Source organism: Triturus cristatus, unplaced genomic scaffold (genome assembly GCF_964204655.1).
Source record: "Triturus cristatus unplaced genomic scaffold, aTriCri1.1 SCAFFOLD_686, whole genome shotgun sequence".
NCBI classification, from domain to species: domain Eukaryota; kingdom Metazoa; phylum Chordata; class Amphibia; order Caudata; family Salamandridae; genus Triturus; species Triturus cristatus.
In genome coordinates, this window is record NW_028187700.1 from 23160 (window position 1) to 44447 (window position 21288).

General features: G+C 43.4%; 21 non-coding genes across 21 annotated transcripts; all 21 read left to right on the top strand.

Annotated features, from left to right (window-relative positions):
* The first annotated feature begins 834 nt into the window (after positions 1-834).
* Positions 835-917, top strand: TRNAL-UAG (transfer RNA leucine (anticodon UAG)). The gene has a single exon. It is a non-coding gene; the product is annotated as a tRNA-Leu (tRNA).
* A 901-nt stretch (positions 918-1818) lies between these two features.
* Positions 1819-1901, top strand: TRNAL-AAG (transfer RNA leucine (anticodon AAG)). Its single transcript has one exon. It is a non-coding gene; the product is annotated as a tRNA-Leu (tRNA).
* A 1024-nt stretch (positions 1902-2925) lies between these two features.
* Positions 2926-3008, top strand: TRNAL-UAG (transfer RNA leucine (anticodon UAG)). Its single transcript has one exon. It is a non-coding gene; the product is annotated as a tRNA-Leu (tRNA).
* A 901-nt stretch (positions 3009-3909) lies between these two features.
* TRNAL-AAG (transfer RNA leucine (anticodon AAG)) lies at positions 3910-3992 on the top strand. Its single transcript has one exon. It is a non-coding gene; the product is annotated as a tRNA-Leu (tRNA).
* A 1024-nt stretch (positions 3993-5016) lies between these two features.
* On the top strand, positions 5017-5099 carry TRNAL-UAG (transfer RNA leucine (anticodon UAG)). The gene has a single exon. It is a non-coding gene; the product is annotated as a tRNA-Leu (tRNA).
* A 901-nt stretch (positions 5100-6000) lies between these two features.
* On the top strand, positions 6001-6083 carry TRNAL-AAG (transfer RNA leucine (anticodon AAG)). The gene has a single exon. It is a non-coding gene; the product is annotated as a tRNA-Leu (tRNA).
* Positions 6084-7107: 1024 nt separating this feature from the next.
* Positions 7108-7190, top strand: TRNAL-UAG (transfer RNA leucine (anticodon UAG)). Its single transcript has one exon. It is a non-coding gene; the product is annotated as a tRNA-Leu (tRNA).
* Positions 7191-8091: 901 nt separating this feature from the next.
* Positions 8092-8174, top strand: TRNAL-AAG (transfer RNA leucine (anticodon AAG)). Its single transcript has one exon. It is a non-coding gene; the product is annotated as a tRNA-Leu (tRNA).
* A 1024-nt stretch (positions 8175-9198) lies between these two features.
* On the top strand, positions 9199-9281 carry TRNAL-UAG (transfer RNA leucine (anticodon UAG)). Its single transcript has one exon. It is a non-coding gene; the product is annotated as a tRNA-Leu (tRNA).
* A 901-nt stretch (positions 9282-10182) lies between these two features.
* Positions 10183-10265, top strand: TRNAL-AAG (transfer RNA leucine (anticodon AAG)). Its single transcript has one exon. It is a non-coding gene; the product is annotated as a tRNA-Leu (tRNA).
* Positions 10266-12004: 1739 nt separating this feature from the next.
* TRNAL-CAG (transfer RNA leucine (anticodon CAG)) lies at positions 12005-12087 on the top strand. Its single transcript has one exon. It is a non-coding gene; the product is annotated as a tRNA-Leu (tRNA).
* A 186-nt stretch (positions 12088-12273) lies between these two features.
* On the top strand, positions 12274-12356 carry TRNAL-AAG (transfer RNA leucine (anticodon AAG)). Its single transcript has one exon. It is a non-coding gene; the product is annotated as a tRNA-Leu (tRNA).
* Positions 12357-13380: 1024 nt separating this feature from the next.
* Positions 13381-13463, top strand: TRNAL-UAG (transfer RNA leucine (anticodon UAG)). The gene has a single exon. It is a non-coding gene; the product is annotated as a tRNA-Leu (tRNA).
* A 901-nt stretch (positions 13464-14364) lies between these two features.
* On the top strand, positions 14365-14447 carry TRNAL-AAG (transfer RNA leucine (anticodon AAG)). Its single transcript has one exon. It is a non-coding gene; the product is annotated as a tRNA-Leu (tRNA).
* Positions 14448-16186: 1739 nt separating this feature from the next.
* On the top strand, positions 16187-16269 carry TRNAL-CAG (transfer RNA leucine (anticodon CAG)). The gene has a single exon. It is a non-coding gene; the product is annotated as a tRNA-Leu (tRNA).
* A 186-nt stretch (positions 16270-16455) lies between these two features.
* Positions 16456-16538, top strand: TRNAL-AAG (transfer RNA leucine (anticodon AAG)). The gene has a single exon. It is a non-coding gene; the product is annotated as a tRNA-Leu (tRNA).
* Positions 16539-17562: 1024 nt separating this feature from the next.
* Positions 17563-17645, top strand: TRNAL-UAG (transfer RNA leucine (anticodon UAG)). Its single transcript has one exon. It is a non-coding gene; the product is annotated as a tRNA-Leu (tRNA).
* Positions 17646-18546: 901 nt separating this feature from the next.
* TRNAL-AAG (transfer RNA leucine (anticodon AAG)) lies at positions 18547-18629 on the top strand. Its single transcript has one exon. It is a non-coding gene; the product is annotated as a tRNA-Leu (tRNA).
* Positions 18630-19653: 1024 nt separating this feature from the next.
* Positions 19654-19736, top strand: TRNAL-UAG (transfer RNA leucine (anticodon UAG)). The gene has a single exon. It is a non-coding gene; the product is annotated as a tRNA-Leu (tRNA).
* A 632-nt stretch (positions 19737-20368) lies between these two features.
* On the top strand, positions 20369-20451 carry TRNAL-CAG (transfer RNA leucine (anticodon CAG)). The gene has a single exon. It is a non-coding gene; the product is annotated as a tRNA-Leu (tRNA).
* A 186-nt stretch (positions 20452-20637) lies between these two features.
* TRNAL-AAG (transfer RNA leucine (anticodon AAG)) lies at positions 20638-20720 on the top strand. The gene has a single exon. It is a non-coding gene; the product is annotated as a tRNA-Leu (tRNA).
* Positions 20721-21288: the final 568 nt, after the last annotated feature.

The window sequence follows — 21288 nt, forward strand, 5'->3', positions numbered from 1 at the left end:
AAAAATCTTTTTTATGAAAGAAATGGGTTACATTATGTCTTGTGATGTTTTAGGTTTCCAATAAGGAGGTTTTAAATTTTATGTCACGTCATTTTCAGATGCTTCATTCAAGAACTGTTTCCACTATAGAATGCAGAGCAAGGGCAAAAATACAAGTGATAGAGCGAGTGAGTGAGAAGGAGTGTGGTGGAAGGAGAGAATGAAACAAAGACAGAGTGAGTGAATGGCAGGGAGGCATACAAGAGGAGTCTAGTAGTGAAGGAGACCTGCTTTTCCCTGCTCTTGACCTCCAACCCATCCCCAAACAACCACAAACATACCTTCTGTGCAAAGTTGGTATGCAGAATTTCACGCCTCAGCAAGTGAGGGTGAGTCCCAGGCCAGGGGCTAAAGAGCAAAAGAGTGCCTGTGCTCAGACTTTCCCTGCTAGGGATAGTTTATCTGGAACAAGTCCTTCTCTCTTGTATCCAGCAAGGATCTAGAAATCCTGCATGAATCTGCAAGGCACATTGGCAGCATAAATTTGCATAAACTGCCCCACCTATTGCCTTCCTACTTCCTGTGCTGTAGTTGTTTGTGTAGAGAGAGAGGTCGCAGGCAAGGAAATGTTGTGAGTCGGATACAGGACCCTAAATAGCTGGTGAGAGGTATGTGGTGTTCTAAAAGCATGAAAACTGTATACCTGTGAAATAAAGTGCTTTCGTATATGTTCTTCTGTGTTTATTGTCCTGTGCATAAAGTTGCACCTTGTGTTTGAAGGTTTAAATTATTTCAGGCTTGCATGGAGGTAGACGTTTCTGAGTAACTTTTATTCATTTCTTAAAAGCCTATACTGTCAGGATGGCCGAGAGGTCTAAGGCGCTGTGTTTAGGCCACAGTCTCCTTTGGAGGCGTGGGTTCGAATCCCACTTCTGACATGCCTTTTGGAGATTTAATCTCCTTTATCAGGTTAACATCTGATGGAAGTTGCATCTGTTGGTCTTCACTTGGCACGTTATTCCGTTCTCCTCTTGTCAAGAGAGATGGGGTTTCTCATATATTTAGGTTCTATAACGTCTTGCTGACAAAGCGCAATCCTTACCAAATGAGCATAGGACCCATGTAAGAGGTCATCTGGAAGAGTCATGCTCTTGTATGCCCTGGCCAGACGGGCCCTGCAAATTTGGAAGAATGCCATTCATCTGGTAGACAACTGGACTCCAGCACACTTACAGCAATTTCCTCAGGGCTTTGATCAGGGGCTGCTTAAATTTGCATACTCCACCCTATGTTGTGACTTTGAGATCCCTCGTTGAAATTGCTTTAGCCAGCCAAGAGGTGGCTATTGTCTCAATTTCAAAGCAGCTTTGAGCCGTTCAAGTGGCTGGTGAATAGCACTTTCTCTTTGTTCGCCTCAAAGTTCTAAAGAGTTCTCCATAGGTCCTGCTCTGTACAGATTGTTCAAAGATCTGTTGGAAGTGCATATAATAGGATAAATAAATTGAGGGCATTCCTTTTCAGTACCTCACCTGCATGGCTGCCTGGCCTCTGGAAGATGCTGGGAAAGCAAGTCAGGATGGCCGAGTGGTCTAAGGCGCTGCGTTCAGGTCGCAGTCTCCTCTGGATGCGTGGGTTCAAATCCCACTTCTGACAGTCCTGTGTTTACTCTAATTATTTTCTTGAGAAATATGATCATTTCCCTCGCAGTGGCTTATAGGATTGTCTTCTTGGAAGAGTGCAGTGAGTTTTTTTCTTGCTCTAGCCACTATTGGCCTAAGCTCTGTGCATTTTTTGGTTCCTAATATATTTCTCACCCTTTAGATGAAAAAGCAGCATGGGGTCAGGATGGCCGAGTGGTCTAAGGCGCTGCGTTAAGGCCGCAGTCTCTCCTGGAGGCGTGGGTTCGAATCCCACTTCTGACAAAACTTGAATTCCATTTTCTCTCTCAGTTCCTTTAGAATCTCAGCTAAAAATTGGCAATGTAAATAATATCTGAATAAGTACCAAACTTCAGTTTCAACTGCAAATGCATTTGCCCTATTCTATCTTTAACGTTAATGTAATATTCTTCTAGCACTCGTGGTGTTTTATATTTGTTTTGTGGGGTACTTTAAAAATCTTTTTTATGAAAGAAATGGGTTACATTATGTCTTGTGATGTTTTAGGTTTCCAATAAGGAGGTTTTAAATTTTATGTCACGTCATTTTCAGATGCTTCATTCAAGAACTGTTTCCACTATAGAATGCAGAGCAAGGGCAAAAATACAAGTGATAGAGCGAGTGAGTGAGAAGGAGTGTTGTGGAAGGAGAGAATGAAACAAAGACAGAGTGAGTGAATGGCAGGGAGGCATACAAGAGGAGTCTAGTAGTGAAGGAGACCTGCTTTTCCCTGCTCTTGACCTCCAACCCATCCCCAAACAACCACAAACATACCTTCTGTGCAAAGTTGGTATGCAGAATTTCACGCCTCAGCAAGTGAGGGTGAGTCCCAGGCCAGGGGCTAAAGAGCAAAAGAGTGCCTGTGCTCAGACTTTCCCTGCTAGGGATAGTTTATCTGGAACAAGTCCTTCTCTCTTGTATCCAGCAAGGATCTAGAAATCCTGCATGAATCTGCAAGGCACATTGGCAGCATAAATTTGCATAAACTGCCCCACCTATTGCCTTCCTACTTCCTGTGCTGTAGTTGTTTGTGTAGAGAGAGAGGTCGCAGGCAAGGAAATGTTGTGAGTCGGATACAGGACCCTAAATAGCTGGTGAGAGGTATGTGGTGTTCTAAAAGCATGAAAACTGTATACCTGTGAAATAAAGTGCTTTCGTATATGTTCTTCTGTGTTTATTGTCCTGTGCATAAAGTTGCACCTTGTGTTTGAAGTTTTAAATTATTTCCGGCTTGCATGGAGGTAGACGTTTCTGAGTAACTTTTATTCATTTCTTAAAAGCCTATACTGTCAGGATGGCCGAGAGGTCTAAGGCGCTGTGTTTAGGCCACAGTCTCCTTTGGAGGCGTGGGTTCGAATCCCACTTCTGACATGCCTTTTGGAGATTTAATCTCCTTTATCAGGTTAACATCTGATGGAAGTTGCATCTGTTGGTCTTCACTTGGCACGTTATTCCGTTCTCCTCTTGTCAAGAGAGATGGGGTTTCTCATATATTTAGGTTCTATAACGTCTTGCTGACAAAGCGCAATCCTTACCAAATGAGCATAGGACCCATGTAAGAGGTCATCTGGAAGAGTCATGCTCTTGTATGCCCTGGCCAGACGGGCCCTGCAAATTTGGAAGAATGCCATTCATCTGGTAGACAACTGGACTCCAGCACACTTACAGCAATTTCCTCAGGGCTTTGATCAGGGGCTGCTTAAATTTGCATACTCCACCCTATGTTGTGACTTTGAGATCCCTCGTTGAAATTGCTTTAGCCAGCCAAGAGGTGGCTATTGTCTCAATTTCAAAGCAGCTTTGAGCCGTTCAAGTGGCTGGTTAATAGCACTTTCTCTTTGTTCGCCTCAAAGTTCTAAAGAGTTCTCCATAGGTCCTGCTCTGTACAGATTGTTCAAAGATCTGTTGGAAGTGCATATAATAGGATAAATAAATTGAGGGCATTCCTTTTCAGTACCTCACCTGCATGGCTGTCTGGCCTCTGGAAGATGCTGGGAAAGCAAGTCAGGATGGCCGAGTGGTCTAAGGCGCTGCGTTCAGGTCGCAGTCTCCTCTGGATGCGTGGGTTTAAATCCCACTTCTGACAGTCATGTGTTTACTCTAATTATTTTCTTGAGAAATATGATCATTTCCCTCGCAGTGGCTTATAGGATTGTCTTCTTGGAAGAGTGCAGTGAGTTTTTTTCTTGCTCTAGCCACTATTGGCCTAAGCTCTGTGCATTTTTTGGTTCCTAATATATTTCTCACCCTTTAGATGAAAAAGCAGCATGGGGTCAGGATGGCCGAGTGGTCTAAGGCGCTGCGTTAAGGCCGCAGTCTCTCCTGGAGGCGTGGGTTCGAATCCCACTCCTGACAAAACTTGAATTCCATTTTCTCTCTCAGTTCCTTTAGAATCTCAGCTAAAAATTGGCAATGTAAATAATATCTGAATAAGTACCAAACTTCAGTTTCAACTGCAAATGCATTTGCCCTATTCTATCTTTAACGTTAATGTAATATTCTTCTAGCACTCGTGGTGTTTTATATTTGTTTTGTGGGGTACTTTAAAAATCTTTTTTATGAAAGAAATGGGTTACATTAAGTCTTGTGATGTTTTAGGTTTCCAATAAGGAGGTTTTAAATTTTATGTCACGTCATTTTCAGATGCTTCATTCAAGAGCTGTTTCCACTATAGAATGCAGAGCAAGGGCAAAAATACAAGTGATAGAGCGAGTGAGTGAGAAGGAGTGTTGTGGAAGGAGAGAATGAAACAAAGACAGAGTGAGTGAATGGCAGGGAGGCATAGAAGAGGAGTCTAGTAGTGAAGGAGACCTGCTTTTCCCTGCTCTTGACCTCCAACCCATCCCCAAACAACCACAAACATACCTTCTGTGCAAAGTTGGTATGCAGAATTTCACGCCTCAGCAAGTGAGGGTGAGTCCCAGGCCAGGGGCTAAAGAGCAAAAGAGTGCCTGTGCTCAGACTTTCCCTGCTAGGGATAGTTTATCTGGAACAAGTCCTTCTCTCTTGTATCCAGCAAGGATCTAGAAATCCTGCATGAATCTGCAAGGCACATTGGCAGCATAAATTTGCATAAACTGCCCCACCTATTGCCTTCCTACTTCCTGTGCTGTAGTTGTTTGTGTAGAGAGAGAGGTCGCAGGCAAGGAAATGTTGTGAGTCGGATACAGGACCCTAAATAGCTGGTGAGAGGTATGTGGTGTTCTAAAAGCATGAAAACTGTATACCTGTGAAATAAAGTGCTTTCGTATGTGTTCTTCTGTGTTTATTGTCCTGTGCATAAAGTTGCACCTTGTGTTTGAAGGTTTAAATTATTTCAGGCTTGCATGGAGGTAGACGTTTCTGAGTAACTTTTATTCATTTCTTAAAAGCCTATACTGTCAGGATGGCCGAGAGGTCTAAGGTGCTGTGTTTAGGCCACAGTCTCCTTTGGAGGCGTGGGTTCGAATCCCACTTCTGACATTCCTTTTGGAGATTTAATCTCCTTTATCAGGTTAACATCTGATGGAAGTTGCATCTGTTGGTCTTCACCTGGCACGTTATTCCGTTCTCCTCTTGTCAAGAGAGATGGGGTTTCTCATATATTTAGGTTCTATAACGTCTTGCTGACAAAGCGCAATCCTTACCAAATGAGCATAGGACCCATGTAAGAGGTCATCTGGAAGAGTCATGCTCTTGTATGCCCTGGCCAGACGGGCCCTGCAAATTTGGAAGAATGCCATGCATCTGGTAGACAACTGGACTCCAGCACACTTACAGCAATTTCCTTAGGGCTTTGATCAGGGGCTGCTTAAATTTGCATACTCCACCCTATGTTGTGACTTTGAGATCCCTTGTTGAAATTGCTTTAGCCAGCCAAGAGGTGGCTATTGTCTCAATTTCAAAGCAGCTTTGAGCCGTTCAAGTGGCTGGTGAATAGCACTTTCTCTTTGTTCGCCTCAAAGTTCTAAAGAGTTCTCCATAGGTCCTGCTCTGTACAGATTGTTCAAAGATCTGTTGGAAGTGCATATAATAGGATAAATAAATTGAGGGCATTCCTTTTCAGTACCTCACCTGCATGGCTGTCTGGCCTCTGGAAGATGCTGGGAAAGCAAGTCAGGATGGCCGAGTGGTCTAAGGCGCTGCGTTCAGGTCGCAGTCTCCTCTGGATGCGTGGGTTCAAATCCCACTTCTGACAGCCCTGTGTTTACTCTAATTTTTTTCTTGAGAAATATGATCATTTCCCTCGCAGTGGCTTATAGGATTGTCTTCTTGGAAGAGTGCAGTGAGTTTTTTTCTTGCTCTAGCCACTATTGGCCTAAGCTCTGTGCATTTTTTGGTTCCTAATATCTTACTCACCCTTTCGATGAAAAAGCAGCATGGGGTCAGGATGGCCGAGTGGTCTAAGGCGCTGCGTTAAGGCCGCAGTCTCTCCTGGAGGCGTGGGTTCAAATCCCACTTCTGACAAAACTTAAATTCCATTTTCTCTCTCAGTTCCTTTAGAATCTCAGCTAAAAATTGGCAATGTAAATAATATCTGAATAAGTACCAAATTTCAGTTTCAACTGCAAATGCATTTGCCCTATTCTATCTTTAACGTTAATGTAATATTCTTCTAGCACTCGTGGTGTTTTATATTTGTTTTGTGGGGTACTTTAAAAATCTTTTTTATGAAAGAAATGGGTTACATTAAGTCTTGTGATGTTTTAGGTTTCCAATGAGGAGGTTTTAAATTTTATGTCACGTCATTTTCAGATGCTTCATTCAAGAGATGTTTCCACTATAGAATGCAGAGCAAGGGCAAAAATACAAGTGATAGAGCGAGTGAGTGAGAAGGAGTGTTGTGGAAGGAGAGAATGAAACAAAGACAGAGTGAGTGAACGGCAGGGAGGCATAGAAGAGGAGTCTAGTAGTGAAGGAGACCTGCTTTTCCCTGCTCTTGACCTCCCACCCATCCCCAAACAACCACAAACATACCTTCTGTGCAAAGTTGGTATGCAGAATTTCACGCCTCAGCAAGTGAGGGTGAGTCCCAGGCCAGGGGCTAAAGAGCAAAAGAGTGCCTGTGCTCAGACTTTCCCTGCTAGGGATAGTTTATCTGGAACAAGGCCTACTCTCTTGTATCCAGCAAGGATCTAGAAATCCTGCATGAATCTGCAAGGCACATTGGCAGCATAAATTTGCATAAACTGCCCCACCTATTGCCTTCCTACTTCCTGTGCTGTAGTTGTTTGTGTAGAGAGAGAGGTCGCAGGCAAGGAAATGTTGTGAGTCGGATACAGGACCCTAAATAGCTGGTGAGAGGTATGTGGTGTTCTAAAAGCATGAAAACTGTATACCTGTGAAATAAAGTGCTTTCGTATGTGTTCTTCTGTGTTTATTGTCCTGTGCATAAAGTTGCACCTTGTGTTTGAAGGTTTAAATTATTTCAGGCATGCATTGAGGTAGACGTTTCTGAGTAACTTTTATTCATTTCTTAAAAGCATATACTGTCAGGATGGCCGAGAGGTCTAAGGCGCTGTGTTTAGGCCACAGTCTCCTTTGGAGGCGTGGGTTCGAATCCCACTTCTGACATGCCTTTTGGAGATTTAATCTCCTTTATCAGGTTAACATCTGATGGAAGTTGCATCTGTTGGTCTTCACTTGGCACGTTATTCCGTTCTCCTCTTGTCAAGAGAGATGGGGTTTCTCATATATTTAGGTTCTATAACGTCTTGCTGACAAAGCGCAATCCTTACCAAATGAGCATAGGACCCATGTAAGAGGTCATCTGGAAGAGTCATGCTCTTGTATGCCCTGGCCAGACGGGCCCAGCAAATTTGGAAGAATGCCATTCATCTGGTAGACAACTGGACTCCAGCACACTTACAGCAATTTCCTCAGGGCTTTGATCAGGGGCTGCTTAAATTTGCATACTCCACCCTATGTTGTGACTTTGAGATCCCTTGTTGAAATTGCTTTAGCCAGCCAAGAGGTGGCTATTGTCTCAATTTCAAAGCAGCTTTGAGCCGTTCAAGTGGCTGGTGAATAGCACTTTCTCTTTGTTCGCCTCAAAGTTCTAAAGAGTTCTCCATAGGTCCTGCTCTGTACAGATTGTTCAAAGATCTGTTGGAAGTGCATATAATAGGATAAATAAATTGAGGGCATTCCTTTTCAGTACCTCACCTGCATGGCTGTCTGGCCTCTGGAAGATGCTGGGAAAGCAAGTCAGGATGGCCGAGTGGTCTAAGGCGCTGCGTTCAGGTCGCAGTCTCCTCTGGAGGCGTGGGTTCTAATCCCACTTCTGACAGTCCTGTATTTACTCTAATTTTTTTCTTGAGAAACATGATCATTTCCCTCGCAGTGGCTTATAGGATTGTCTTCTTGGAAGAGTGCAGTGAGTTTTTTTCTTGCTCTAGCCACTATTGCCCTCAGCTCTGTGCATTTTTTGGTTCCTAATATCTTTCTCACCCTTTAGATGAAAAAGCAGCATGGGGTCAGGATGGCTGAGTGGTCTAAGGCGCTGCGTTAAGGCCGCAGTCTCTCCTGGAGGCGTGGGTTCAAATCCCACTTCTGACAAAACTTGAATTCCATTTTCTCTCTCAGTTCCTTTAGAATCTCAGCTAAAAATTGGCAATGTAAATAATATCTGAATAAGTACCAAATTTCAGTTTCAACTGCAAATGCATTTGCCCTATTCTATCTTTAACGTTAATGTAATATTCTTCTAGCACTCGTGGTGTTTTATATTTGTTTTGTGGGGTACTTTAAAAATCTTTTTTATGAAAGAAATGGGTTACATTAAGTCTTGTGATGTTTTAGGTTTCCAATAAGGAGGTTTTAAATTTTATGTCACGTCATTTTCAGATGCTTCATTCAAGAGATGTTTCCACTATAGAATGCAGAGCAAGGGCAAAAATACAAGTGATAGAGCGAGTGAGTGAGAAGGAGTGTTGTGGAAGGAGAGAATGAAACAAAGACAGAGTGAGTGAACGGCAGGGAGGCATAGAAGAGTAGTCTAGTAGTGAAGGAGACCTGCTTTTCCCTGCTCTTGACCTCCCACCCATCCCCAAACAACCACAAACATACCTTCTGTGCAAAGTTGGTATGCAGAATTTCACGCCTCAGCAAGTGAGGGTGAGTCCCAGGCCAGGGGCTAAAGAGCAAAAGAGTCCCTGTGCTCAGACTTTCCCTGCTAGGGATAGTTTATCTGGAACAAGGCCTACTCTCTTGTATCCAGCAAGGATCTAGAAATCCTGCATGAATCTGCAAGGCACATTGGCAGCATAAATTTGCATAAACTGCCCCACCTATTGCCTTCCTACTTCCTGTGCTGTAGTTGTTTGTGTAGAGAGAGAGGTCGCAGGCAAGGAAATGTTGTGAGTCGGATACAGGACCCCAAATAGCTGGTGAGAGGTATGTGGTGTTCTAAAAGCATGAAAACTGTATACCTGTGAAATAAAGTGCTTTCGTATGTGTTCTTCTGTGTTTATTGTCCTGTGCATAAAGTTGCACCTTGTGTTTGAAGGTTTAAATTATTTCAGGCTTGCATTGAGGTAGACGTTTCTGAGTAACTTTTATTCATTTCTTAAAAGCATATACTGTCAGGATGGCCGAGAGGTCTAAGGCGCTGTGTTTAGGCCACAGTCTCCTTTGGAGGCGTGGGTTCGAATCCCACTTCTGACATGCCTTTTGGAGATTTAATCTCCTTTATCAGGTTAACATCTGATGGAAGTTGCATCTGTTGGTCTTCACTTGGCACGTTATTCCGTTCTCCTCTTGTCAAGAGAGATGGGGTTTCTCATATATTTAGGTTCTATAACGTCTTGCTGACAAAGCGCAATCCTTACCAAATGAGCATAGGACCCATGTAAGAGGTCATCTGGAAGAGTCATGCTCTTGTATGCCCTGGCCAGACGGGCCCAGCAAATTTGGAAGAATGCCATGCATCTGGTAGACAACTGGACTCCAGCACACTTACAGCAATTTCCTTAGGGCTTTGATCAGGGGCTGCTTAAATTTGCATACTCCACCCTATGTTGTGACTTTGGGATCCCTTGTTGAAATTGCTTTAGCCAGCCAAGAGGTGGCTATTGTCTCAATTTCAAAGCAGCTTTGAGCCGTTCAAGTGGCTGGTGAATAGCACTTTCTCTTTGTTCGCCTCAAAGTTCTAAAGAGTTCTCCATAGGTCCTGCTCTGTACAGATTGTTCAAAGATCTGTTGGAAGTGCATATAATAGGATAAATAAATTGAGGGCATTCCTTTTCAGTACCTCACCTGCATGGCTGTCTGGCCTCTGGAAGATGCTGGGAAAGCAAGTCAGGATGGCCGAGTGGTCTAAGGCGCTGCGTTCAGGTCGCAGTCTCCTCTGGAGGCATGGGTTCAAATCCCACTTCTGACAGTCCTGTGTTTACTCTAATTATTTTCTTGAGAAATATGATCATTTCCCTCGCAGTGGCTTATAGGATTGTCTTCTTGGAAGAGTGCAGTGAGTTTTTTTCTTCCTCTAGCTACTATTGCCCTCAGCTCTGTGCATTTTTTGGTTCCTAATATCTTTCTCACCCTTTAGATGAAAAAGCAGCATGGGGTCAGGATGGCCGAGTGGTCTAAGGCGCTGCGTTAAGGCCGCAGTCTCTCCTGGAGGCGTGGGTTCAAATCCCACTTCTGACAAAACTTGAATTCCATTTTCTCTCTCAGTTCCTTTAGAATCTCAGCTAAAAATTGGCAATGTAAATAATATCTGAATAAGTACCAAACTTCAGTTTCAACTGCAAATGCATTTGCCCTATTCTATCTTTAACGTTAATGTAATATTTTTCTAGCACTCGTGGTGTTTTATATTTGTTTTGTGGGGTACTTTAAAAATCTTTTTTATGAAAGAAATGGGTTACATTAAGTCTTGTGATGTTTTAGGTTTCCAATAAGGAGGTTTTAAATTTTATGTCACGTCATTTTCAGATGCTTCATTCAAGAGATGTTTCCACTATAGAATGCAGAGCAAGGGCAAAAATACAAGTGATAGAGCGAGTGAGTGAGAAGGAGTGTTGTGGAAGGAGAGAATGAAACAAAGACAGAGTGAGTGAACGGCAGGGAGGCATAGAAGAGTAGTCTAGTAGTGAAGGAGACCTGCTTTTCCCTGCTCTTGACCTCCCACCCATCCCCAAACAACCACAAACATACCTTCTGTGCAAAGTTGGTATGCAGAATTTCACGCCTCAGCAAGTGAGGGTGAGTCCCAGGCCAGGGGCTAAAGAGCAAAAGAGTGCCTGTGCTCAGACTTTCCCTGCTAGGGATAGTTTATCTGGAACAAGGCCTACTCTCTTGTATCCAGCAAGGATCTAGAAATCCTGCATGAATCTGCAAGGCACATTGGCAGCATAAATTTGCATAAACTGCCCCACCTATTGCCTTCCTACTTCCTGTGCTGTAGTTGTTTGTGTAGAGAGAGAGGTCGCAGGCAAGGAAATGTTGTGAGTCGGATACAGGACCCTAAATAGCTGGTGAGAGGTATGTGGTGTTCTAAAAGCATGAAAACTGTATACCTGTGAAATAAAGTGCTTTCGTATGTGTTCTTCTGTGTTTATTGTCCTGTGCATAAAGTTGCACCTTGTGTTTGAAGGTTTAAATTATTTCAGGCTTGCATGGAGGTAGACGTTTCTGAGTAACTTTTATTCATTTCTTAGAAGCCTATACTGTCAGGATGGCCGAGAGGTCTAAGGTGCTGTGTTTACGCCACAGTCTCCTTTGGAGCCGTGGGTTCGAATCCCACTTCTGACATGCCTTTTGGAGATTTAATCTCCTTTATCAGGTTAACATCTGATGGAAGTTGCATCTGTTGGTCTTCACCTGGCACGTTATTCCGTTCTCCTCTTGTCAAGAGAGATGGGGTTTCTCATATATTTAGGTTCTATAACGTCTTGCTGACAAAGCGCAATCCTTACCAAATGAGCATAGGACCCATGTAAGAGGTCATCTGGAAGAGTCATGCTCTTGTATGCCCTGGCCAGACGGGCCCTGCAAATTTGGAAGAATGCCATTCATCTGGTGGACAACTGGACTCCAGCACACTTACAGCAATTTCCTCAGGGCTTTGATCAGGGGCTGCTTAAATTTGCATACTCCACCCTATGTTGTGACTTTGAGATCCCTTGTTGAAATTGCTTTAGCCAGCCAAGAGGTGGCTATTGTCTCAATTTCAAAGCAGCTTTGAGCCGTTCAAGTGGCTGGTGAATAGCACTTTCTCTTTGTTCGCCTCAAAGTTCTAAAGAGTTCTCCATAGGTCCTGCTCTGTACAGATTGTTCAAAGATCTGTTGGAAGTGCATATAATAGGATAAATAAATTGAGGGCATTCCTTTTCAGTACCTCACCTGCATGGCTGTCTGGCCTCTGGAAGATGCTGGGAAAACAAGTCAGGATGGCCGAGTGGTCTAAGGCGCTGCGTTCAGGTCGCAGTCTCCTCTGGAGGCGTGGGTTCAAATCCCACTTCTGACAGTCCTGTGTTTACTCTACTTTTTTTCTTGAGAAATATGATCATTTCCCTCGCAGTGGCTTATAGGATTGTCTTCTTGGAAGAGTGCAGTGAGTTTTTTCCTTGCTCTAGCCACTATTGGCCTAAGCTCTGTGCATTTTTTGTTTCCTAATATCTTTCTCACCCTTTAGATGAAAAAGCAGCATGGGGTCAGGATGGCCGAGTGGTCTAAGGCGCTGCGTTAAGGCCGCAGTCTCTCCTGGAGGCGTGGGATCAAATCCCACTTTTGACAAAACTTGAATTCCATTTTCTCTCTCAGTTCCTTTAGAATCTCAGCTAAAAATTGGCAATGTAAATAATATCTGAATAAGTACCAAACTTCAGTTTCAACTGCAAATGCATTTGCCCTATTCTATCTTTAACGTTAATGTAATATTCTTCTAGCACTCGTGGTGTTTTATATTTCTTTTGTGGGGTACTTTAAAAATCTTTTTTATGAAAGAAATGGGTTACATTAAGTCTTGTGATGTTTTAGGTTTCCAATAAGGAGGTTTTAAATTTTATGTCACGTCATTTTCAGATGCTTCATTCAAGAGATGTTTCCACTATAGAATGCAGAGCAAGGGCAAAAATACAAGTGATAGAGCGAGGGAGTGAGAAGGAGTGTTGTGGAAGGAGAGAATGAAACAAAGACAGAGTGAGTGAACGGCAGGGAGGCATAAAAGAGTAGTCTAGTAGTGAAGGAGACCTGCTTTTCCCTGCTCTTGACCTCCCACCCATCCCCAAACAACCACAAACATACCTTCTGTGCAAAGTTGGTATGCAGAATTTCACGCCTCAGCAAGTGAGGGTGAGTCCCAGGCCAGGGGCTAAAGAGCAAAAGAGTGCCTGTGCTCAGACTTTCCCTGCTAGGGATAGTTTATCTGGAACAAGGCCTACTCTCTTGTATCCAGCAAGGATCTAGAAATCCTGCTTGAATCTGCAAGGCACATTGGCAGCATAAATTTGCATAAACTACCCCACCTATTGTCTTCCTACTTCCTGTGCTGTAGTTGTTTGTGTAGAGAGAGAGGTCGCAGGCAAGGAAATGTTGTGAGTCGGATACAGGACCCTAAATAGCTGGTGAGAGGTATGTGGTGTTCTAAAAGCATGAAAACTGTATACCTGTGAAATAAAGTGCTTTCGTATGTGTTCTTCTGTGTTTATTGTCCTGTGCATAAAGTTGCACCTTGTGTTTGAAGGTTTAAATTATTTCAGGCTTGCATGGAGGTAGACGTTTCTGAGTAACTTTTATTCATTTCTTAAAAGCCTATACTGTCAGGATGGCCGAGAGGTCTAAGGCGCTGTGTTTAGGCCACAGTCTCCTTTGGAGGCGTGGGTTCGAATCCCACTTCTGACATGCCTTTTGGAGATTTAATCTCCTTTATCAGGTTAACATCTGATGGAAGTTGCATCTGTTGGTCTTCACTTGGCACGTTATTCCGTTCTCCTCTTGTCAAGAGAGATGGGGTTTCTCATATATTTAGGTTCTATAACGTCTTGCTGACAAAGCGCAATCCTTACCAAATGAGCATAGGACCCATGTAAGAGGTCATCTGGAAGAGTCATGCTCTTGTATGCCCTGGCCAGACGGGCCCTGCAAATTTGGAAGAATGCCATTCATCTGGTAGACAACTGGACTCCAGCACACTTACAGCAATTTTCTCAGGGCTTTGATCAGGGGCTGCTTAAATTTGCATACTCCACCCTATGTTGTGACTTTGAGATCCCTTGTTGAAATTGCTTTAGCCAGCCAAGAGGTGGCTATTGTCTCAATTTCAAAGCAGCTTTGAGCCGTTCAAGTGGCTGGTGAATAGCACTTTCTCTTTGTTCGCCTCAAAGTTCTAAAGAGTTCTCCATAGGTCCTGCTCTGTTCAGATTGTTCAAAGATCTGTTGGAAGTGCATATAATAGGATAAATAAATTGAGGGCATTCCTTTTCAGTACCTCACCTGCATGGCTGTCTGGCCTCTGGAAGATGCTGGGAAAGCAAGTCAGGATGGCCGAGTGGTCTAAGGCGCTGCGTTCAGGTCGCAGTCTCCTCTGGAGGCATGGGTTCAAATCCCACTTCTGACAGTCCTGTGTTTACTCTAATTATTTTCTTGAGAAATATGATCATTTCCCTCGCAGTGGCTTATAGGATTGTCTTCTTGGAAGAGTGCAGTGAGTTTTTTTCTTCCTCTAGCTACTATTGCCCTCAGCTCTGTGCATTTTTTGGTTCCTAATATCTTTCTCACCCTTTAGATGAAAAAGCAGCATGGGGTCAGGATGGCCGAGTGGTCTAAGGCGCTGCGTTAAGGCCGCAGTCTCTCCTGGAGGCGTGGGTTCAAATCCCACTTCTGACAAAACTTGAATTCCATTTTCTCTCTCAGTTCCTTTAGAATCTCAGCTAAAAATTGGCAATGTAAATAATATCTGAATAAGTACCAAACTTCAGTTTCAACTGCAAATGCATTTGCCCTATTCTATCTTTAACGTTAATGTAATATTTTTCTAGCACTCGTGGTGTTTTATATTTGTTTTGTGGGGTACTTTAAAAATCTTTTTTATGAAAGAAATGGGTTACATTAAGTCTTGTGATGTTTTAGGTTTCCAATAAGGAGGTTTTAAATTTTATGTCACGTCATTTTCAGATGCTTCATTCAAGAGATGTTTCCACTATAGAATGCAGAGCAAGGGCAAAAATACAAGTGATAGAGCGAGTGAGTGAGAAGGAGTGTTGTGGAAGGAGAGAATGAAACAAAGACAGAGTGAGTGAACGGCAGGGAGGCATAGAAGAGTAGTCTAGTAGTGAAGGAGACCTGCTTTTCCCTGCTCTTGACCTCCCACCCATCCCCAAACAACCACAAACATACCTTCTGTGCAAAGTTGGTATGCAGAATTTCACGCCTCAGCAAGTGAGGGTGAGTCCCAGGCCAGGGGCTAAAGAGCAAAAGAGTGCCTGTGCTCAGACTTTCCCTGCTAGGGATAGTTTATCTGGAACAAGGCCTACTCTCTTGTATCCAGCAAGGATCTAGAAATCCTGCATGAATCTGCAAGGCACATTGGCAGCATAAATTTGCATAAACTGCCCCACCTATTGCCTTCCTACTTCCTGTGCTGTAGTTGTTTGTGTAGAGAGAGAGGTCGCAGGCAAGGAAATGTTGTGAGTCGGATACAGGACCCTAAATAGCTGGTGAGAGGTATGTGGTGTTCTAAAAGCATGAAAACTGTATACCTGTGAAATAAAGTGCTTTCGTATGTGTTCTTCTGTGTTTATTGTCCTGTGCATAAAGTTGCACCTTGTGTTTGAAGGTTTAAATTATTTCAGGCTTGCATGGAGGTAGACGTTTCTGAGTAACTTTTATTCATTTCTTAGAAGCCTATACTGTCAGGATGGCCGAGAGGTCTAAGGTGCTGTGTTTACGCCACAGTCTCCTTTGGAGCCGTGGGTTCAAATCCCACTTCTGACATGCCTTTTGGAGATTTAATCTCCTTTATCAGGTTAACATCTGATGGAAGTTGCATCTGTTGGTCTTCACCTGGCACGTTATTCCGTTCTCCTCTTGTCAAGAGAGATGGGGTTTCTCATATATTTAGGTTCTATAACGTCTTGCTGACAAAGCGCAATCCTTACCAAATGAGCATAGGACCCATGTAAGAGGTCATCTGGAAGAGTCATGCTCTTGTATGCCCTGGCCAGACGGGCCCTGCAAATTTGGAAGAATGCCATTCATCTGGTGGACAACTGGACTCCAGCACACTTACAGCAATTTCCTCAGGGCTTTGATCAGGGGCTGCTTAAATTTGCATACTCCACCCTATGTTGTGACTTTGAGATCCCTTGTTGAAATTGCTTTAGCCAGCCAAGAGGTGGCTATTGTCTCAATTTCAAAGCAGCTTTGAGCCGTTCAAGTGGCTGGTGAATAGCACTTTCTCTTTGTTCGCCTCAAAGTTCTAAAGAGTTCTCCATAGGTCCTGCTCTGTACAGATTGTTCAAAGATCTGTTGGAAGTGCATATAATAGGATAAATAAATTGAGGGCATTCCTTTTCAGTACCTCACCTGCATGGCTGTCTGGCCTCTGGAAGATGCTGGGAAAACAAGTCAGGATGGCCGAGTGGTCTAAGGCGCTGCGTTCAGGTCGCAGTCTCCTCTGGAGGCGTGGGTTCAAATCCCACTTCTGACAGTCCTGTGTTAACTCTACTTTTTTTCTTGAGAAATATGATCATTTCCCTCGCAGTGGCTTATAGGATTGTCTTCTTGGAAGAGTGCAGTGAGTTTTTTCCTTGCTCTAGCCACTATTGGCCTAAGCTCTGTGCATTTTTTGTTTCCTAATATCTTTCTCACCCTTTAGATGAAAAAGCAGCATGGGGTCAGGATGGCCGAGTGGTCTAAGGCGCTGCGTTAAGGCCGCAGTCTCTCCTGGAGGCGTGGGATCAAATCCCACTTTTGACAAAACTTGAATTCCATTTTCTCTCTCAGTTCCTTTAGAATCTCAGCTAAAAATTGGCAATGTAAATAATATCTGAATAAGTACCAAACTTCAGTTTCAACTGCAAATGCATTTGCCCTATTCTATCTTTAACGTTAATGTAATATTCTTCTAGCACTCGTGGTGTTTTATATTTCTTTTGTGGGGTACTTTAAAAATCTTTTTTATGAAAGAAATGGGTTACATTAAGTCTTGTGATGTTTTAGGTTTCCAATAAGGAGGTTTTAAATTTTATGTCACGTCATTTTCAGATGCTTCATTCAAGAGATGTTTCCACTATAGAATGCAGAGCAAGGGCAAAAATACAAGTGATAGAGCGAGTGAGTGAGAAGGAGTGTTGTGGAAGGAGAGAATGAAACAAAGACAGAGTGAGTGAACGGCAGGGAGGCATAGAAGAGTAGTCTAGTAGTGAAGGAGACCTGCTTTTCCCTGCTCTTGACCTCCCACCCATCCCCAAACAACCACAAACATACCTTCTGTGCAAAGTTGGTATGCAGAATTTCACGCCTCAGCAAGTGAGGGTGAGTCCCAGGCCAGGGGCTAAAGAGCAAAAGAGTGCCTGTGCTCAGACTTTCCCTGCTAGGGATAGTTTATCTGGAACAAGGCCTACTCTCTTGTATCCAGCAAGGATCTAGAAATCCTGCTTGAATCTGCAAGGCACATTGGCAGCATAAATTTGCATAAACTACCCCACCTATTGTCTTCCTACTTCCTGTGCTGTAGTTGTTTGTGTAGAGAGAGAGGTCGCAGGCAAGGAAATGTTGTGAGTCGGATACAGGACCCTAAATAGCTGGTGAGAGGTATGTGGTGTTCTAAAAGCATGAAAACTGTATACCTGTGAAATAAAGTGCTTTCGTATGTGTTCTTCTGTGTTTATTGTCCTGTGCATAAAGTTGCACCTTGTGTTTGAAGGTTTAAATTATTTCAGGCTTGCATGGAGGTAGACGTTTCTGAGTAACTTTTATTCATTTCTTAAAAGCCTATACTGTCAGGATGGCCGAGAGGTCTAAGGCGCTGTGTTTAGGCCACAGTCTCCTTTGGAGGCGTGGGTTCGAATCCCACTTCTGACATGCCTTTTGGAGATTTAATCTCCTTTATCAGGTTAACATCTGATGGAAGTTGCATCTGTTGGTCTTCACTTGGCACGTTATTCCGTTCTCCTCTTGTCAAGAGAGATGGGGTTTCTCATATATTTAGGTTCTATAACGTCTTGCTGACAAAGCGCAATCCTTACCAAATGAGCATAGGACCCATGTAAGAGGTCATCTGGAAGAGTCATGCTCTTGTATGCCCTGGCCAGACGGGCCCTGCAAATTTGGAAGAATGCCATTCATCTGGTAGACAACTGGACTCCAGCACACTTAAAGCAATTTCCTCAGGGCTTTGATCAGGGGCTGCTTAAATTTGCATACTCCACCCTATGTTGTGACTTTGAGATCCCTTGTTGAAATTGCTTTAGCCAGCCAAGAGGTGGCTATTGTCTCAATTTCAAAGCAGCTTTGAGCCGTTCAAGTGGCTGGTGAATAGCACTTTCTCTTTGTTCGCCTCAAAGTTCTAAAGAGTTCTCCATAGGTCCTGCTCTGTACAGATTGTTCAAAGATCTGTTGGAAGTGCATATAATAGGATAAATAAATTGAGGGCATTCCTTTTCAGTACCTCACCTGCATGGCTGCCTGGCCTCTGGAAGATGCTGGGAAAGCAAGTCAGGATGGCCGAGTGGTCTAAGGCGCTGCGTTCAGGTCGCAGTCTCCTCTGGATGCGTGGGTTCAAATCCCACTTCTGACAGTCCTGTGTTTACTCTAATTATTTTCTTGAGAAATATGATCATTTTCCTCGCAGTGGCTTATAGGATTGTCTTCTTGGAAGAGTGCAGTGAGTTTTTTTCTTGCTCTAGCCACTATTGGCCTAAGCTCTGTGCATTTTTTGGTTCCTAATATATTTCTCACCCTTTAGATGAAAAAGCAGCATGGGGTCAGGATGGCCGAGTGGTCTAAGGCGCTGCGTTAAGGCCGCAGTCTCTCCTGGAGGCGTGGGTTCGAATCTCACTTCTGACAAAACTTGAATTCCATTTTCTCTCTCAGTTCCTTTAGAATCTCAGCTAAAAATTGGCAATGTAAATAATATCTGAATAAGTACCAAATTTCAGTTTCAACTGCAAATGCATTTGCCCTATTCTATCTTTAACGTTAATGTAATATTCTTCTAGCACTCGTGGTGTTTTATATTTGTTTTGTGGGGTACTTTAAAAATCTTTTTTATGAAAGAAATGGGTTACATTAAGTCTTGTGATGTTTTAGGTTTCCAATGAGGAGGTTTTAAATTTTATGTCACGTCATTTTCAGATGCTTCATTCAAGAGATGTTTCCACTATAGAATGCAGAGCAAGGGCAAAAATACAAGTGATAGAGCGAGTGAGTGAGAAGGAGTGTTGTGGAAGGAGAGAATGAAACAAAGGCAGAGTGAGTGAACGGCAGGGAGGCATAGAAGAGGAGTCTAGTAGTGAAGGAGACCTGCTTTTCCCTGCTCTTGACCTCCCACCCATCCCCAAACAACCACAAACATACCTTCTGTGCAAAGTTGGTATGCAGAATTTCACGCCTCAGCAAGTGAGGGTGAGTCCCAGGCCAGGGGCTAAAGAGCAAAAGAGTGCCTGTGCTCAGACTTTCCCTGCTAGGGATAGTTTATCTAGAACAAGGCCTACTCTCTTGTATCCAGCAAGGATCTAGAAATCCTGCATGAATCTGCAAGGCACATTGGCAGCATAAATTTGCATAAACTGCCCCACCTATTGCCTTCCTACTTCCTGTGCTGTAGTTGTTTGTGTAGAGAGAGAGGTCGCAGGCAAGGAAATGTTGTGAGTCGGATACAGGACCCCAAATAGCTGGTGAGAGGTATGTGGTGTTCTAAAAGCATGAAAACTGTATACCTGTGAAATAAAGTGCTTTCGTATGTGTTCTTCTGTGTTTATTGTCCTGTGCATAAAGTTGCACCTTGTGTTTGAAGGTTTAAATTATTTCAGGCTTGCATTGAGGTAGACGTTTCTGAGTAACTTTTATTCATTTCTTAAAAGCATATACTGTCAGGATGGCCGAGAGGTCTAAGGCGCTGTGTTTAGGCCACAGTCTCCTTTGGAGGCGTGGGTTCGAATCCCACTTCTGACATGCCTTTTGGAGATTTAATCTCCTTTATCAGGTTAACATCTGATGGAAGTTGCATCTGTTGGTCTTCACTTGGCACGTTATTCCGTTCTCCTCTTGTCAAGAGAGATGGGGTTTCTCATATATTTAGGTTCTATAACGTCTTGCTGACAAAGCGCAATCCTTACCAAATGAGCATAGGACCCATGTAAGAGGTCATCTGGAAGAGTCATGCTCTTGTATGCCCTGGCCAGACGGGCCCAGCAAATTTGGAAGAATGCCATGCATCTGGTAGACAACTGGACTCCAGCACACTTACAGCAATTTCCTTAGGGCTTTGATCAGGGGCTGCTTAAATTTGCATACTCCACCCTATGTTGTGACTTTGGGATCCCTTGTTGAAATTGCTTTAGCCAGCCAAGAGGTGGCTATTGTCTCAATTTCAAAGCAGCTTTGAGCCGTTCAAGTGGCTGGTGAATAGCACTTTCTCTTTGTTCGCCTCAAAGTTCTAAAGAGTTCTCCATAGGTCCTGCTCTGTACAGATTGTTCAAAGATCTGTTGGAAGTGCATATAATAGGATAAATAAATTGAGGGCATTCCTTTTCAGTACCTCACCTGCATGGCTGTCTGGCCTCTGGAAGATGCTGGGAAAGCAAGTCAGGATGGCCGAGTGGTCTAAGGCGCTGCGTTCAGGTCGCAGTCTCCTCTGGAGGCGTGGGTTCAAATCCCACTTCTGACAGTCCTGTGTTTACTCTAATTTTTTTCTTGAGAAATATGATCATTTCCCTCGCAGTGGCTTATAGGATTGTCTTCTTGGAAGAGTGCAGTGAGTTTTTTTCTTGCTCTAGCCACTATTGGCCTAAGCTCTGTGCATTTTTTGGTTCCTAATATCTTTCTCACCCTTTAGATGAAAAAGCAGCATGGGGTCAGGATGGCCTAATGGTCTAAGGCGCTGCGTTAAGGCCGCAGTCTCTCCTGGAGGCGTGGGTTCAAATCCCACTTCTGACAAAACTTGAATTCCATTTTCTCTCTCAGTTCCTTTAGAATCTCAGCTAAAAATTGGCAATGTAAATAATATCTGAATAAGTACCAAACTTCAGTTTCAACTGCAAATGCATTTGCCCTATTCTATCTTTAACGTTAATGTAATATTCTTCTAGCACTCGTGGTGTTTTATATTTCTTTTGTGGGGTACTTTAAAAATCTTTTTTATGAAAGAAATGGGTTACATTAAGTCTTGTGAAGTTTTAGGTTTCCAATAAGGAGGTTTTAAATTTTATGTCACGTCATTTTCAGATGCTTCATTCAAGAGATGTTTCCACTATAGAATGCAGAGCAAGGGCAAAAATACAAGTGATAGAGCGAGTGAGTGAGAAGGAGTGTTGTGGAAGGAGAGAATGAAACAAAGACAGAGTGAGTGAACGGCAGGGAGGCATAGAAGAGTAGTCTAGTAGTGAAGGAGACCTGCTTTTCCCTGCTCTTGACCTCCCACCCATCCCCCAAACAACCACAAACATACCTTCTGTGCAAAGTTGGTATGCAGAATTTCACGCCTCAGCAAGTGAGGGTGAGTCCC